The sequence below is a fragment of the Salvelinus sp. IW2-2015 genome, unplaced genomic scaffold, assembly GCF_002910315.2.
Source record: "Salvelinus sp. IW2-2015 unplaced genomic scaffold, ASM291031v2 Un_scaffold4214, whole genome shotgun sequence".
In the NCBI taxonomy this organism is placed as follows: domain Eukaryota; kingdom Metazoa; phylum Chordata; class Actinopteri; order Salmoniformes; family Salmonidae; genus Salvelinus; species Salvelinus sp. IW2-2015.
Genome location: NW_019945485.1, coordinates 1 through 18464, shown reverse-complemented (window position 1 = coordinate 18464; position 18464 = coordinate 1). Strand labels below are relative to the sequence as shown.

General features: G+C 45.4%; 1 pseudogene; it reads right to left on the bottom strand.

Moving 5' to 3' along the window:
* Window positions 1-2354: 2354 nt before the first annotated feature.
* LOC112077033 (BTB/POZ domain-containing protein 17-like) lies at window positions 2355-8800 on the bottom strand (annotated as a pseudogene).
* Window positions 8801-18464: the final 9664 nt, after the last annotated feature.

Here is an 18464-nt window from a genome sequence, read left to right as displayed (position 1 = left end):
TTGTATAACCTCCTTAAGCAACAGCAACTTGAAATGAACAAACAAGCATTGCAAAGCCCTTGAGCCTACTCCACCCAATACCTTAAACAAAGTGAAAATGGCTACAGGGGTCAAGAAAAGTCCATACACAATGGAAAACCCAGGGCTCATCCTACACTTTTACTATAAGCAAACAGGCCGTTGCTGCTCCCGAAAGAAAGGTGAGCACGAATAACGTCACATAGCGCAACAGTGTAGCAGCTGTACAACCCCCAGGTTGCAGAAGTCACTGGAAGTCAACACATGCATTCAGGTAGCTAGGCTATAGAGGGGCTGCCTGTGATAATAGCAGTGAGCAGGCCTCTCACAATCCTGCTGGTAATGCCAGTAGGATTGTTTAGATCAACACTTCCCAAATTGTTGCTGGGTTCTTCAAGGGGTGCACGTTTTGGTGTTTGCCCTAACACTACACAGCTGACAAACAATGGATGCTTGATAATCAGTTGATATTTTGAATCAGCTGTGTAAAGTTAGTGTTAGGGAAAAACCAAAATGTGCACCCCTTGGGATCCCCAGGATAGAGTTCGGGAAACGATGTGTGTGGCATAATATTACATCATCAACAACATAATGTCCCCATGTTGTACGTTGGAGGGCCTTGATTTATTTTCCACCAGGTGTTTTTTATTCAACATTGCTTGTTGCTAGCTAACTACACATCACTTAGTGTCAGAGGGAGACCAACTGTATAATAGATCAGGCATTTTTAGAAAATATGCGAGACAAATATAGTGAACAACTATTGCAAGAATGCGTGAGAGACGACTGAACACTCACACGGTAATATTAGACCAAGTAACGCTGTCGGGAAAAATACATGACTCATGTTTTCCCATCAAACGACAAGTCGCGAGGCATGGCATGCGTGCTCCAAATAAAATAACGCACGCGATATAGCTAACGTTACATCGATACCGGTGTGGCTAGCTACGCACTTTTCGTTTGTCGAATAGACAATGCTATAGGTAACGTTAGCTTGCTAGGTAGCTAACTAGCAGCCCCAAGTAGCCTAACTAACGTTAGCAACGTTATCGCGTGTTCACAAACAATTGTTTAAATTTCCAGGAAATGACAGGAAACAACCAACACGGGGAATCCGCATAAATGTTATGGTTTCTAGCCAGGTTACAGAGAAATGCTATCAGGCACCACAGTACAACTTGTACTGTAGCTAGCTGAAGTTAGCTAGCAACTTTGTACAAGGGCAGACCCTAACGTTAGTTAAGCCGGAAACGAACTGATATTTAAACGTCAATAATGCAATGACGCCGTAAATAACCCTGACTTCCAGCAATGCATTTTTGTCCGAAATGCAGTCTTGTTGCACGAGATTAAATTTGTTTAGAATTCTTACCTCCTAGAAAGAGACATTTCCCCTTTGCTTTGATGAGGGGGAGGGGAAGCACAAAGACTGTTTTACTCCCTCCCTCCCTGCATCTACCCCGCTCAGAAGCTGCGGCTTGTCCTGCAACTACGATGCAAGTCTGTTTCAATCTTCATGCATGTTGCGTTAGTTTGTCTTCGTTCGCAGGGCTTCTTGTTTAAAAAAAAGTTATAACGAAAGCATATATGAATGCCGGTGAATTTAACTCAATAACGTTACATTACCAAACGTTACACTTTTTAGATAGCGAAAGAAGTGGTCGGATTAGTTTTGCATAGCCCGGTGCCCCGGGTGTGTGGAGATTTTTTCATGACCAATGAGAATGGTCTAAAATGAGTAAACTCTGTTCACCCCGGGGCACCGGGCCTATACATCTGAAGCTCGAGCGTCAAATGCGTTATGACGTTTTTTCCTCCCTGTGTTGTACATAGTTGTGGGAGATGTAGTCTCTTGCTGTCATTGCCAACAAGCGTGACATGTCCAAGACCAGTCCATGGTCACAACAATCATGATTGAAAAATATATATAATTATTCTAAGATGTCATTGTATAATTTGTGGTTTTCAATGGCTTCAAAGCATTTTGATTTCAGAAAATATCCCCATACAAGGCATGTGAAATTCATTTTGATAGGTCTACCTTGTTTGTTTTTTATTAAAGCTTAATTTTATACCATACCTACAGTACTATGAAATACAAGAGCTACAAATAGCTATGAAAAATGTCAATGCTGTATTGTTGTAGTAGCAAAACACACACACGTCTGCAGCCCCACGAATTATAAATGTAATGCCAGTTTGCAGGGTTGCCATTTTGTGTTTGCATTACTTTGTTGCATATGTACAATATAAATTAGGCTTAAGTCACAATTGTCCTCTGTATCACATTGTGTCTGCATTTTTAGGGTAATCAAGTAAACAGACCAATTACAGACTGGGTAAAATATCATTTTATTCAGGTTTATAGGAAGAACATAGAGAGATATGGTAGCTACATGAACCAGTAACATTCTAAAGACCCGGAAGTATAATTTAGTACCAACAATGTTGTCCATAGGCCGTGCATAATTTCATTATAAAGCACTACTATCAACAACACAATCCTTCTAATAGCACTAATACTGCAGGTTGGCTTAAAGATTCAATAGAAATGCTCCTCAATTGCAAAAGAGTAGGCAACAGCAAAATGGCTTCTAGAGAAACTGTATAGGAATTGTCCAGTCACTGAGTATCAGCATGGCTATAACATATAGGCCTGTAAACTTATGTGTGTGATTGTGTCTAATGGTGAATGCATGCTTTTTAAATGGCTGTACTTATGGTGTTGGCAGTGTGCAAAGCGACGAAATAGCTTCACTTGATCCGTGAGGTTTGGTTAGCACCCAACAAAGTGAGAGTTCAGCTAATGGAAACAATACCAATAACTGACACTTTGATTTACTAGTAGTATCCTATAGCTATGCAGATAACATCATACAGTTAAATATGTCATAAAGAATGTGCCTTTCCTTAATCAGGGGCAATCAAGGAGAATATCCAACTATTGATCATAATCATATCTCAAACAGATACAGTGCATCCAGTCCCCTACCATGTGGTAAGATTTGGGGAAACAATGTGAGGGAACTGTTATTATCTGACTCTTTCATTACTTCTTTAATAGATGCAGTACAGTTAAACCTGGCTCCAGACACTCTTTTCAGAGCTAAAACAAGTTTGGAGAAAACTTAACCACTACTGCAAAAACCATACTATATGTACAATAAGCCCAGTACCAGGCCAATAAACTAGGAGTTGTGATATTGGTGTGTGCATGTGTGACTTTGTCTGCAGGCTAGGGTGGTGGGACTCAGAGGGAGGGCGGTTTTGGTACGATCATCACTGTCTGGGCAAGTTCCAAAGTCATAAACCCAGGCTATTTCTACAATTTCTTTCTTGAAATATAAACTCAACCACACTGCAAACCTTATGCCGTATTTAAATTAGACCAAAAAGCAATGTTTTGTTTTTCATAATTTTTTTATGATTAAGCCATTTTACTCTGCAACTTGCATTCCATAATGGGAACCGTTGGTTACTAAGGCACACACAACCTCTCGGCCTATTTCCTGGCAATCGATGAGGCTGTGGTAAAGGGGCTTTACCACGACGTGCAGGTAGAGGGAGCTGTCGATGAGGTATTCAGACGCCCGGCGGTGAAGGTCGGCTTCCACCAGGAAATCCCGGCTCCTCAGTGCTCTGGTGGAAGTTGTAGACGTGACGAACCACCATTTTACCCCCTGCCTCGCCGTCACAATCACCGTCTTCTGGAAGCTCACACCGGCGAAGTCGGGGCTGGAAGTGGCTGTGGGGGAGATGATGCGGAGGACGACCGCCCGCTCAGTGCGTGTGGCCTGCATCTCGTTTGTATAGGCAGAGCGCACGCTGAGCGGGAGCCAGCGCGGGAGAACAGGGCGTTCCAGGTCACCCGCTTGCTGCGTCGCTGCCGCTGGGACCCAGCTGGGTTGGAAGCTGAAGCTGCGGTCGTCGCGCGTGGGGTTGTTGATGACCACGGAGAGCCCAGGACGTGACAGGTAGTTGCGTGGCGTGTAATATGCTGCAGTTGACGTCAAAGTATTTGGCCAGCTGGACGGGCGAGCCGAGTGGAACTGGAAGGGCCAGAAGAGCAAGTCGTACGGATGGACTCGTAGTATTTCAGCATGACTGGTGACTGCTTCTGCAGACGGAACAGGTGCTGCGGGGGGATCATGCCATAGCGCACCTGCCTCAGGGCATTCTCCACCGTYAGGCCGGCCGGCTGGTTCTGGCCAATCCAGGCTTCCAGGGCCTCGTAGAGCTCCAGCTCGCTCTGCAGGATGAGGTCGGAGCGCTGCATCAGGGACAGCAGCAGGTCGTCGCTGATGGAGMCCCACTCGCCGCTCTGCAACACCGACGACAGGTTCCAGGAGAGGTACTGGAGGCAGCTGTCCCTCAGGTTGGCGTCGCCGATCTGCATGGCGTACTGGTACCAGCCAACCACGTGGCCGGTCGGGGAGTCGCTGGACAGGTGCCCCGTCATGTACTGGCTCAGGCCCTGCTGGAGGCTCCACACACGGTACTTGCTGGCCAGCTTGTGCAGAGGGATTGCCTGGTCCAGGCGCACRGAGATGTCACCGCAGTAGAGGTACCTGCAGAGATAAAACAAGGCTAGATTGGTCTGCAGAAACATTGGCAGTCATTACTGAACTTGAAAGGAGGTCGCTTTTTTAAATTAAAAAACATGAAACACCACTAGCCCATTTTTGTTCCTCCCCCATCCTCTTGAGGTGTACACTCATTCTTCCCCCCCCCAGGTCCCCTCACCTGATGAACTTGTCAAAGACAGCAGCACAGTCGGCAGGCTCCCTCAGGACCAAGGTGCTGGTGTTGTGGCTGAGCAGCAGCTCCTCAAACACTTCGCTCTGCAGCGAGAGCACCAGCGTGTGCGCCTGGATCACCTTCACCTCATCCGTGTTTACCGTCTGCACGCGGAGGGCCACATCGCTGCCRTTGCCTTGGGCCAGCAGACTCTCCATGCGCTGCACCATTGCCATGGAGTGGTTCAGYGTTGTGGCGCCATTCTCCAGTGCCACCTCCTGCTTCAGCGCGGCTGCAGGAAGAGAAGATGAAGGGATCCCGTTCAACACCAGGTCAACTGCAAGTGAAAACACCTCTTTCTCAATTCATCTGTCCTCGATTCCTCACAACCTCATTCTATTCACCGTTCTCTCTATTCTATATGGCATCCTCCCCTTGGACCTTCTCCTCCAATAATACGACTGTAAGAGGTGAGAAGCGAAAACAATCTCCATCAATACAACTCACTTTGACACTGAATGTGATGACAGTTGAGCCTTCTGCCAATCAACACCGACTCAGCAACAGATACTCAGTCCATGTCGAGACCTGTCTTGATCAATGATATCGACATCTGAGTGTCCTCTGAGGCGTCTCTGTCCCTACCGACAACACTGGACATTCCATCAAGTCCCATCCAACTGTCTAATCAACAACATCTTCATAAATAACACCCCTATCCAGCCAATGACTACCTCCTTCTAAACATACACCACTACGAGCAACTCAACACATCGTCTACAAAATGTAAAAGCCTGTCCCTAACCCACCATGGCTCTCACAATGAATTACAAACCGTAACAATCATTAATTATGACAAGCTGTCTACCAGCCTTAACACTCTTCACTCTCTCCTTCAAAGCTTAATTAACAGTGCAGTGATGAGATAGCCATAAACTTGAAGAGTTGCCGAGTTCGTCTGCAGTTCAGAAGTGACTGACCCAGTCGCTAATGGGGAAATCCTACCCGTGGTTTGGGTTTAGGGTCAGCATCTTGGAGCGTAAAACACATTGTTAATAGACATATAATAATGGATGATAATGGATGGTAATAGTGTAGGCTGTGAAACCAATAGGCTACTTGTCTTTAAGTACAATTATGCCTAGGCTGTACTGTATAAGCACCAGACATGTCGAAAACATTTTTTATCCCCTGACTAAACTACTTTTTAAAGTTTTTAAATCCATATTTGCAGATTATTACATGAATAGACTGTATTAAATTGCTCGGTGTCTACATCACTGAGGACTTAACATGATCCTCTCACACCAGCACAGTCGTGCCTCTTCTCCCTCAGGAGGCTGATACGATTTGGCATGGCGCCTCAGATCCTTAGGAACTTTTACAGCTGCATCATCGAGAGCATCCTGACTMGTTGTATTATCGTCTGGTATGGCAACTGCAACCCCCTCAACCGGAAGGCCCTACAGAGGGTGGTACGGACGGCCCAGTGCATCACTGGGGGTGAGCACCCAGCCGTTCAGGACGTAAATGCCAGGCGGTGTCTGAGAAAGGCCTGAAAAATTGCCAAATGGACTGTTCTCCATGTTCCCATCTGGCAGGTGGTACTGGTGCATCAAGGTTCAGACGAACAGACTCCTAAACAGTTTAAATCTCCTGGCCATAATACTGTTAAATGGCTAACTACTGCACACACCTACACTGCTGGTAAAATTATTATTAATTAGATGTATTACTAACACTACAGGGTCCCTGTGAGGTTGAATACAAGATGTCTCCTTCTTCACTACAGGGTCCCTGTGAGGTTGAACACAAGATGTCTCCTTCTTCACTACAGGGTCCCTGTGAGGTTGAACACAAGATGTCTCTTTCTTCACTACAGGGTCCCTGTGAGGTTGAACATAAGATGTCTCCTTCTTCACTACAGGGTCCCTGTGAGGTTGAACATAAGATGTCTCCTTCTTCACTAACAGGTCTTCTGAGGATGAGCACAAGTGGCACATGCACACTGTAGAGTCACATGAAAGAAAGTCTCAGCACGACAAGCTGCACGTCACTCTCTTTTACGCCCTCCTTCCTCTGCCTCCATTGACACCAGCTGCTTCCTCCTGCTACTGTAGGTTTAATGAGACACAGAGGGAGAAAGACTCCTGCCCCCCGCCTCCCTGTCACCACTGTCGGCTAATCATGCACCTCCACTTCAAAGCAACCTTTGTTCATTCATTAGACACAACTAGCCTATAGCCTACATCTCCATGACGGCAGCTGATGCTTGTGGGTTATTGACAAATAACTTTGACATTTGCATATTGCATTGTGGTCATTTGTGTCATTCACCCAGCTCAAACAAAATTGGACTTCAGAAGTTCAATTTGTCTTTTGCAAGCATATTAATTGTGATCGGTTGACAATGCCATTTAATTGTGACAGATTGATTTGTCCGGCTAATTACTTCCTAGTTTAAATGTGCTGCATTCAAGCATTCCATTTGTTTCCTTTAAAATGCTGTGGTGAATTCGTTGCAATAGTTTGAAGTGAGAACTTCAGGGAAATTGATACAGCTGAGGATGATGCTATTAATAAAGATTAAGAATTTCTCCTCTAGTCAAGCACAGTGATTTTTAGAAGCTGGGGGGTTGAATCCCCTAAATTAAACATAGATATGCGTGTGTGTGAGCACACAAGACGAGCACACAAACGCATGAGGGAAAACTGCCATGCAAGATGAAGGCGTTATAGCCTGAAATAAAGTGTAATTCAATTGATGCTTCCCCGGTCAAGTCCTTCAATATAGGAAAGAGCATTTTCTTCAGTCTCTAAAATAGCATCCTCATCATTCTGACTCACAAAGGCCACACAAAAACAACACATTCAGGCTCTCCTGCAAAACACCACAGACAGACAGAGATAGGATGTGGGAAATGGAACTGGTGGGCAGTGCTGCTATTCCAATACTCAACCTAGTGCCTCAGGGCTTAAAGAGAGCAACCCACATGCAACGTGTTCCACCACCGTTTCCCCAACACACTGAGTGGGCGATATTCCTCTAAAACAGAGTTGTATCTCTTTCCTACCCTTCTTTAGGATAAGAAGTGTAAATAGAATAGGAAATATAACTGATGTTGTTGATGCACTGTAGTGAGAGAGGAAAGTGGCAGAGTGACTAAAATAGACAAGCTAAACAGTTGATCACTATGCAGAGCAGTCTGTCACACAGTCACCTTACCTCCTCCAACGGAGATGGGTGGAAGCAAAAGACCACGAGCAGGGTTCCAGATAGACCCGGGCAGGGATTCCTCCTTCATAGGTGTGTGCCATATCTAGTCATATATATCCCCTCTCTCTCTCTCTCTCTTCTCTGTTCTTCTTTTCTTCGTTTCACTCTTTCCGTCTTCCTCTTGGTGCTTAATGTCTTTGTGTGTGTGTGGTGGTTGTGTGATGTGAGTGGTGCAAAGTGGGTTGCCCGTTGTGGCGCCCTGACTCCCGTCCCGGACTCTTTATGTAGGACGCCTGGCCTTTTTCCCCCTGGCGCCTCTCACATCGCCTTGCGGACTCCATTGATTGGTGGAATCTGGCAGGGGCCGTTGCCATGACGACGGCTTTGATTTTGAATTTCTCCCTTTTCCATGTTAACATGGCATTGATCTGTGGCCCAATAGGACTCTCTCTTCATTTTTTGAGTGTAGGCGGATGAGAAAGGGTTATTAAACACTATATTATGGAGTCAATATGAATCAACTATTTTATGATAAAGTACACTGTTATATATAATTAGGGTATTGTATGTGAGGGTTTTATTTATGTTAATTAGAAGTAATGAGACCAATATGTGAATGTGTGACAATGGCACAATTAAGTAATTAACACACAGAGTTAATGAGTGAGGTGATATCTATAACGCCATATCAACAACAATCAATTTGAATACAAAATCTATAACAGCATGTCTGCTGGAAATTGACAACAGTTCTCAGTAACGGCCTGATATCTCAGTAATTGAAAGATTAGTGCATACCCATTAGAGCAGGGCTCTCCAACCTGTTTCTGGAGCACCGTCCTGTAGGTTTAACTCCAAACCTGTTCCTGGAGAGCTACAGTCCTGTAGTTTTAACTCCAACCCTGTTCCTGAGAAGCTACCCTCCTGTAGGTTTTAACTCCAACCCTTTTCCTGGAGGCTACCGTCCTGTAGGTTTTAACTCAACCCTGTTCCTGGAGAGTACCGTCCTGTAGGTTTTAACTCCAACCTGTTCTGGAGAGTTACCGTCCTGTAGGTTTTAACTCCAACACTGTTCCTGGAGAGCTAACGTCCTGCAGGTTTTCGCTCCAAACCTTAATCTAGCGCAACCTGATTCTAATAATTAGCTGGTTGATAAGCTGAATCAGGTTAGTTAAAACTGGGGTTGGATTGAAAACCTACATGATGCTAGCTCTCCAGGAACAGAGTTGGAGAGCCTTGCATTAGAGCGATGGTGACTCTCCAAATTTTAATGTGACAATTTCAGTGCACTGCTCTCTGATTGGGTTAGTGAACATATCTGGCTAGCAACATCTGGGACTTCGTCTACTTCACTCATCTGTTGTACTCTTCGAAAATAAAATACATTCACATGGATGTACACCACAGGAGGTTGGTAGCACCTTAATTGAGGAGGACGGGCTCGTGGTAATGGCAGGAGTGGAATCAGTGGAATGGTATCAAATACATTAAACGCATGGTTTCCATGTGATTGATGCCATTCCAAACGCTCCATTCCAACCATTTTTATGAGCCGTCCTCCCCTCAGCAGCCTCCACTGATGTACCACCTGTCTTCTTGCTCATGCCTTGCTTTTATGACAAATGGCTTGATATGAATTCAGTATGGACAATGCTTCATGTCCAAATCATTCTAAAATATCTAACATTGATTGTGTAGCTCAATAGATGGTTTGGACATGAAGTGTGACACATTTCAGTACTATTGACTTGCATTGGATTTGTGCCACAAATGAAAAACAAAGTTAGCATTTGGAAACAGTGGCCAAGTAAATAAAACCAAAGCATGGCACCGCTACAAAGTTCTAGTGGGTTGGTCAAAAGCCACTTCCACCATCAAAGACCTTGGTTAGGTACCCCTCATGTAATATTATCTCTCAATTCTTGTATCTTGAATGCTGTATCAACCCCCCCCCTGGTCTTGCTCACGTTTTGTTGCTGCGGTAATCATGTGATTGCTATATCTTATTGATTGACATTGATAAAAACACCAAATTATAAAAATATTATAAAAAATGTAAATGGATGCTGCCATCATACCTTGTCCATAGACTGCTTACAGGGTAAGGAAACCAATATGTAATGTAGTCATTTGGGTGAACTATCCCTTTAATGTTTACTTATTGTATCGAATTCAAAAATCGCTGAAGTTGGAGACTTTTATTTCCCTCACCAACTTTAAACATCTGCTATCTGAGCAGCTAACCGATCGCTGCAGCTGTACATAGTCCATCTGTAAAAACAGCCCACCATTTACCTACTGTCACGTTCCTGACCTGTTTCTCTTTTTTGTTATGTGTTTATTGGTCAGGGCGTGAGCGGGTGGGCATTTCTATGTGTTGTGTTTCTATGTTGGGTTAAAGGGTTGCCTGGTATGGCTCTCAATTAGAGGCAGGTGTTTGGCATTTCCTCTGATTGAGAGTCATATTAAGGTAGGTTGTTCTCACTGTTTGTTTGTGGTGATTGTCTCCTGTGTCGTCTATGTATGTACCATACGGGACTGTTTGGCTGTTCGTTCGTTTGATGTAGTCTGTTCCTGTCCGTGAGTTCTACGTTTAGTTAGTTTAATTCATGTTCAGGTTTCGTCTACGTCGTTTTCTTTTTTTTTTATTTTGTAAGTGTTTGTTTCGTGTTGCCATCGTTTCAAATAAAGAGATGGCTTATTTCCTAATGCTGCGTATTGGTCCACTGATCCTTCTCTCCTCTCCTCATCTGAGGAGGAGGAGAGGACAACAGTCCTTACAGAATCACCCACCAACCTAGGACCAAGCGGCAAGGGAATGCTCAACAGAGCAACCAGGACTTCTGGACTTGGGAGGAGATCCTGGACGGTAGAGGACCCTGGGCTCAGCCAGGGGAATATCGCCGTCCCAAGCGGGAGTTGGAAGCAGCGAAGGCTGAGAGGCGCTGGTATGAGGAGGCAGCGCGGCGACGCGGTTGGGAGCCCGTGAGTCAGACCCAAAAATTTTTGGGGGAGGGCACACAGAGGAGTGTGGCAAAGCCGGGTAGGATACCTGAGCCAACTCCCCGTGCTTACCGTGGAGGTAGAAGGCGTCGTACTGGTAAGACACCGTGTTATGCGGTAAAGCGCACGGTGTCCCCAGTACGCGTGCTTAGCCCAGTGCGGGCTATTCCACCTTGCCGCACTGGGAGGCTAAGTTGGCATCGAGCTGGATGTCATGAAGCCGGCCCAACGCATCTGGCCACCAGTGCGTCTCCTCGGCCGGCATACATGGCACCAGCCTTACGAATGGTGTCCCCGGTTCGCCAGCATAGGCCAGTGCGGGCTATTCCACCTTGCCGCACTGGCAGGGCTACGGGCACCATTCAACCTGGTAAGGTTGGGCAGGCTGTGCTCAAGAGCACGTGTCCTCCTTCACGGTCCGGTATACCCGGTGCCACCTCCATGTACCAGTCCTCCGGTGGCAGCCCCCCGTACCAGGCTGTCTCTCCGGGTTCTCTCTCCAGCTGTTTCCTCTCTCCAGCGCAGCCAGTGCCTATACCACGCACCAGGCCTCATGTGCGCCTCAGCAGGACAGAGTCGGCCGTCTGCCCAACGCCTGCTGCACTGCCTGTCTGCCCAGCGCCGTCTGAGCCATCTGTCTGCCCAGCGGCGCCTGAACTGCCCGTCTGCCCAGTGGCGCCTGAACTGCCCGTCTGCCCAGCGGCGCCTGAACTGCCCGTCTGCCCAGCGGCGCCTGAACTGCCGTTCGCCAACGGCGCCTGAACTGCCCGTCTGCCATGAGCTGCAAAGCTGCCCGTCTGCCATGAGCCTGCAAAGCCGCCCGTCTGCAAGAGCCTACAGAGCCTTCCGCCAGACCGGATCAGCCAGAGCCTTCCGCCAGACCGGATCAGCCAGAGCCTTCCGCCAGACCGGATCAGCCAGAGCCTTCCGCCAGACCGGATCAGCCAGAGCCTTCCGCCAGATCGGATCAGCCAGAGCCTTCCGCCAGATCGGATCAGCCAGAGCCTTCCGCCAGATCGGATCAGCCAGACCTTCCGCCAGATCGATCAGCCAGAGCTCCCCAGATCGGATCAGCCAGAGCCTTCCGCCAGATCGGATCAGCCAGAGCCTTCCGCCAGATCGGATCAGCCAGAGCCTTCCGCCAGCCCGGACCTGCCAGAGTCCCTCAGCCCGGACCTGCAGAGTCCTCAGCCCGACTCCGAGTCCCTCAGCCCGGACCTGCCAGAGTCCCTCAGCCCGGACCTGCCAGAGTCCCTCAGCCCGGACCTGCCAGAGTCCCTCAGCCAGGACCTGCCAAGTCCCTCAGCCCGGAACTCTGCCCTTATCCCGATGCTGCCCCTTCATTTAGGTGGGTTTAGTTGGAGGGTGGTCATTGGGAGGGGGATACAGAAGCGGGGAGTGACTATGGTGTGTGGGGACAGCGTCCGGAGCCTGAGCCACCACCGTGGTCAGATGCCCACCCAGACCCTCCCCTAGACTTTGTGCTGGTGCGCCCGGCGTTCGCACCTTAAGGGGGGGTTATGTCACGTTCCTGACCTGTTTTCTCTTGTTTTGTATGTGTTATTTGGTCAGGGCGTGAGCGGGGTGGGCATTTCTATGTGTTGTGTTTCTATGTTGGTTAAAGGGTGCCTGGTATGGCTCTCAATTAGAGGCAGGTGTTTGGCATTTCCTCTGATTGAGAGTCATATTAAGGTAGGTTGTTCTCACTGTTTGTTTGTGGGTGATTGTCTCCTGTGTCGTCTATGTATGTACCATACGGGACTGTTTGGCTGTTCGTTCGTTTTGATGTAGTCTGTTCCTGTCCGTGAGTTCTACGTTTAGTTAGTTTAATTCATGTTCAGGTTTCGTCTACGTCGTTTTCTTTTTTTTTATTTTGTAAGTGTTTGTTTCGTGTTGCCATCGTTTCAAATAAAGAGATGGCTTATTTCCCTAATGCTGCGTATTGGTCCACTGATCCTTCTCTCCTCTCCTCATCTGAGGGGAGGAGGAGGACAACAGTCCTTACACCTACCTCATCCCCTTACTGATTTTATTTATTTACTTTCTGCTCTTTTTGCACACCAGTATCTCTACTTGCACATGATCATCTGATGATTTATCACCCCAGTGTTAATCTGCTAAATTGTAATTATTCGCTCCTATGGCCTATTTATTGCCTACCTCCTCATGCCTTTTGCACACAATGTATATAGACTCATTTTTTCCCCCTACTGTGTTATTGACTTGTTTATTGTTTACTCCATGTGTAACTCTGTGTTGTTTTCTGTTCACGCTGCTATGCTTATCTTGGCCAGGTCGCAGTTGTAAATGAGAACTTGTTTCTAACTAGCCTACCTGGTTAAATAAAGGTGAAATAAAATAAAATAAAAATTGTGTTGAAAAGGATTGAAATGTGGTGAAGAGAACCACAACTAACAAGCGGTAACTGAGTCCGTGCATGCAGAGTGACTGTGTCTGTGTGTTCTGTGTTCTGTCACTGTGTTCTGTGTTCTGTTCCACTGTGTTCTGTGTTCTGTTGCCGAGCGCAAAACGAATGTGCGTGATCCTCAGCGACAAAAGAAACAGCTGGTCAAAGAGTTCACAGGTTGCTGCTGCAGGCAGGGAACATGCTAATTGCTCTTACGGGGAACCATGAAATCAATACTGCGCATACTATCCACTCTGGTGAGTGGTATCAAGCTACATGGCCTCCTAAAAACCTTACTCAGCCTTATTGACGAGCGTGAAGGTTACTGCCTGGTGCATTGTGGTCCCGCAGAGAGAAGCCGCCCGTGACATTGGCACATGAGAATGTGGTGATGACCTAAAAAGGACAAAGGAATGTTGAAGTAATTGACCAATGAACAAGGTGTTCAATTGACCCTTTCTCTGCCGTGCAGTTTGGATATCGATTTCTTGTCTCTGGGGTAATGGGGAGTCAATACCGAATGGTTTTGATGAGTCTCTTCTTCAGGGAAAGATGAAGAGATGTTCTCAAAGTGTGTTGGACCGCTGACTGAGATGAAAGCAAATGAAGGAGGCCTCTCAGACTAATTAAGCAGGTTGATGTTTATTGGGATGAGTCTTGTACTTGAGGCAGAACTGAGCGATTACAGCTAGATGGACCAGCTTTGCAAAGACAGAATTGGCTATATTGTAAACATTATTGAAAACAAAAATGTGCTTTTTGGTCTTAATTTAAGGTCAGGCATTATGGTCAGCAGTGTGGTCAGGGTTAAGGTTATGTTTAAAATCAGATGTGATGACTTTGTGGCTGTGCCAGCTTGTGACCACTCTGCAGARCTGCCYCCAGAGCAAGATTCATGCCAAAAAAACCTTATCTGCACTAATTAGTCTTCAGTCTAAACTCTCATTAACAAACGTCTATCGAGCATCTGAACAAATTAAGCAAGATTTTAGTTCTGTGTTAAATGAGATTACCTTCAGTCGAGTCAAATCATCTCTGTTGAATAACCACCACATAATACAGATAAATACATCTGTAGAAAGAATATGGGGTTTGTTCATTATGGTATCCTACGTAGTCCACCAARGATAGCATAAAACCTTGTTTCAGACRGAAYTGGGTTGCTAGTAAGAATGCAGCTCTGTAGTTACCTACAGATGTCCTAGGAGATCCATACCTAGCCTGTGTGCTATGAATAGCATGACATRTTCTCTGAGGAGAGCTGGGCTGAGGTACTCTCTAATGAGGTCTGAGACAGGAAGGAAGGAATTGGGATGRCTACTGGAGGACAGGGGACAGGAGACACYGCATCCCCTTGAGAAGAAGTGATAGCTTGCCCTGGTCTTATGTAAATGTGTTGTAAATKAAWWTAAATCARACTTTATTTAAAGTGYATTCAAAATCGCAACWCACTTTACATTAAAACAATCAAATKAATAAAGTTAAAGCGAACAGGTAGTATGAAGGATTAATAAAATAACACAACACTGAGGATGTTTAAAACAATTACTGACTAAAAGGCATGCTAAAAAAGTGKGTTTTTAAATGTGATTTAAAAACCTAAAATRGGGCCTGACCCTCTTACCTGACAGGCTGTAGCCAACTATTGTTGCCATGGAATGACAATGAAGAAACATAGAGAGGCTGTATTTGAGATGATGATGCAAAGCCATCACTCTACGTCCAGTCAATTACAGACACTGACCGATCCCATCCAATACGTTTAATTCAGGCTGCTTTTTCAGGCACAGTGAGATTCAAAAGGAATATTTCACTACCTGATCTAAACGTGTCATCTCTCCTCTCTCCTTAATAATTCCGAATCGCCTGAGGGTATCCAATACATTTTCTGCCAAACTGGCATCTTTTCTTCTGGAAATGTTTAAGCACTCTCTCGACCAGTCTGTCAAAGTCTGACAGAAGCAGCGTTCAAACTTTTGTTGAAGCATTGCAAAGATGTGTCTAATTGTTTCTCTTTTAGACCAATTTTGCTTTTGAATCRAAACATTCAAATACCAGCAAAATGTCTTGCTTCTCTGTTGTGAAAGACATCTGCTTTGATATACATAATATTGGATTAGACAGGGTTTATTAACCAATGTCCAACACTCCCCTGCATATTGGAGCGTTCCTGAGCATCCTTAGATTCAGATGTGTTTGACAGGAGAGAATGGGACTATTTATTCTCTGTACCTGTTAAATGTGGCTTCTGAGAAGTTAATTTCCTTGAATCATCTTTTGGACTTGTCACCCAAGCCAGGAGGCTACCGAGGGGAGGACGGCTAATAATAATGCTGGAATGGATGAATGGAATGTATCAAACACATGGAAACCTGGAAACAATGTGTTTGAACTATTCCTTATTCCGTTCCAGCTATTACTATGAGCCGTCCTAACCAATTAAGGTGCCACCGGCCACATGTGCACCCCAAGGCATCAGTGCTTACAAACTAAGTTCACAGTGATTTCCACTTTTAAGGATGACCAAATATCTACTCTGTTCTTTGTCTGTTGTTCGTCTTCTAATCCTCTGGCGGTGAGTAGATCAATCCTGAACTGTAAAACTGTTCAGTATAGGTTCACTGTGAGCCGAAATGCAACAAAACATTATCTTAGAATTAGAACTCTGGGTGACTTTCAGAGCCTTACCAAGGTAATTTCTCACCAAGACCAGTTCTAAGAAGAACGTACTGACAGGACAGTGGTCACAGGGTTCAGAATCCGATTGACACCCTGCCAAATCTCTAGCACCCCTGGGGAGGACTGAATGGTAGGATCAATGAGACCAGGGGGGCCTTGCCTGGCCCGATCACAGCCGTGTTAAACACCTTAGTTTAACGAGTGGTAAATGGCAGTGCCAACACCAGAAATGTGTCCTGAGTGACCTCACGCTGGGTGTTTGGTCCACAGGGTATCAACCAGTTGATTGGCTCCCTTGGAGACTTCCAAAACGTCACACCAATCTAAACACTCAATACTGTACTTAACTGAAAGCACGGCCTGCACATTCCTCTGTGATCTAAACTACAGGCGCTGCATTCAGTGATCTAAAATACAGGCGGGGCATTCAGTGATCTAACTACAGCGCTGCATTCAGTGATCAAACTACAGGCGCTGCATTCAGTGATCTAAACTACAGGCGCTGCATTCAGTGATCTAAAATACAGGCGGTGCATTCAGTGATCTAAACTACAGGCGCTGCATTCAGTGATCTAAAATATATGGTGTTCTTTTAGAGGACAAGCAAATTACACATTTGGTGCACTTTAAAAAGATCTGCATAATAATTTTATTTTCTCTTACAAGGAGCAATAAGAGAGAGAAGATCAAACAGTCTGTCCACTGGCCAACATTAAAATTGACGGGATCCATTGATCTGAAAAGCACATTGTGTGATATCAATGAAACATACAGCTCACGTTCTTCTTTTCAGTGTCATAATGTCCAATTCTGTTTCTATTTTCAGTGTCATAATGTTCCCATTCTGTTTCTGTTTCAGTGTCATAATGTTCCCATTCGGTTTCTGTTTTCAGTGTCATAATGTTCCCATTCGGTTTCTGTTTTCAGTGTCATAATGTTCCCATTCGGTTTCTATTGTTGTGATGCAAAACACTAATGAAGTAGGACATGGACCTGACCAACATCCTTTCAGGGATCGAAACATTTTGTTGTTGAAAGGGTTCATAAAGGGTCCTCCAGCTGTCCAGTTTCCAGGACTACTTTTTATTCCAGGTAGAACCCTTTTGCCCAACAAAGAACCCTCAAAGATCCCTTTAGGAAACCTTTGGTGAAAAGGTTCTTCCTGGAACATTTTCTAAGAGTGAACTAATGTGTTGGAGCATCAACTTCATTATTATTAGCTTTTTGGACCAGAACCCCCAAAACAAGGCATGTGTGTTTTACTATCAACGCTATGTGATGCAAAGTACCTGTGTTTAAGGTCATACGGATGCCTGAGTCCTCAGAAGTCACTGATACAACTTTTTTGAAGTACATTTAATTTTAGAACATTTTCAGACATAACAACATAAAACCCTAAAAGAACACCCCATCCACCACCCACTATCCTCCATATCATTGCATAGGTTAAATGAAAACAGCATAGTTTTAAAACAGAAATATGAAAATGGAAATCAAAAGGGCAAGAATGGATCAATAAATAATGCATAAATACACATAACATAGTAACACATGCCAAACAACCGAAACAGTGATCACAGAAAAGTCAGAAACAAGATATTAGGACAGTGGACCTCAGTGGCCCTCAGTGGACCTCAGTGGCCCTCAGTAGACCTCAGTAGACCTCGGTGGCCCTCAGTGGACCTCAGGGCAATGAGTTCTGATGTCTTAGAACTTCCATCTGTCCATGTCAGCAGTGTGGAGGCCTTGGCCTTGTTCATCCTAGCGGTGGACAACTCTAACATCACAATGTCCTGAAACTGTCTGAGTCAGTATAGCACACAAAGCTCAGGTGGAGGAATTCACAGCTAGGCCAGCCAACAATGATTTGATGTTGTTTGTCCACCAGGCCAATTTGGAATCATCATTAAGCAACAATACTACAGGGTGCAGGAGTGTCTCTCATTCCAGCATGTCTGTTAATAAAGATGGAACTTTTCCACAGAATACGAACCTACTGATAYAACTTAAACACACAGAGACCAGAAAAAGGTTGAAAACGCTCCAAATMAATGGCAGTGACTCGATAGCTTTCCTATCAAATGGTTTCTAATTGACTTAGCCTTTATAGCAGATCGGTAACTAACTGAGTCCATCTGTTTGACAATACTATTTGATTTAATTGAGTCAGTTAAACATTGGGCAGTGTTCAAAATGCTCTCAATATTCAATCTAGGACATGTAGCCAGATGTAACAGAGGTGGTTTGTACTACACTGACGTGGTGTGTAACCTTGCCTGAGCCCTGAAGACTTCTGTTAGCTCCCCAAGAGAATGTCCATGCTGGCAGGCTTCAGCTCAGGGTAACATAGTTGTGTGGTGCGCTGGCAGGCTTCAGCTCAGGGTAACATAGTTGTGTGGT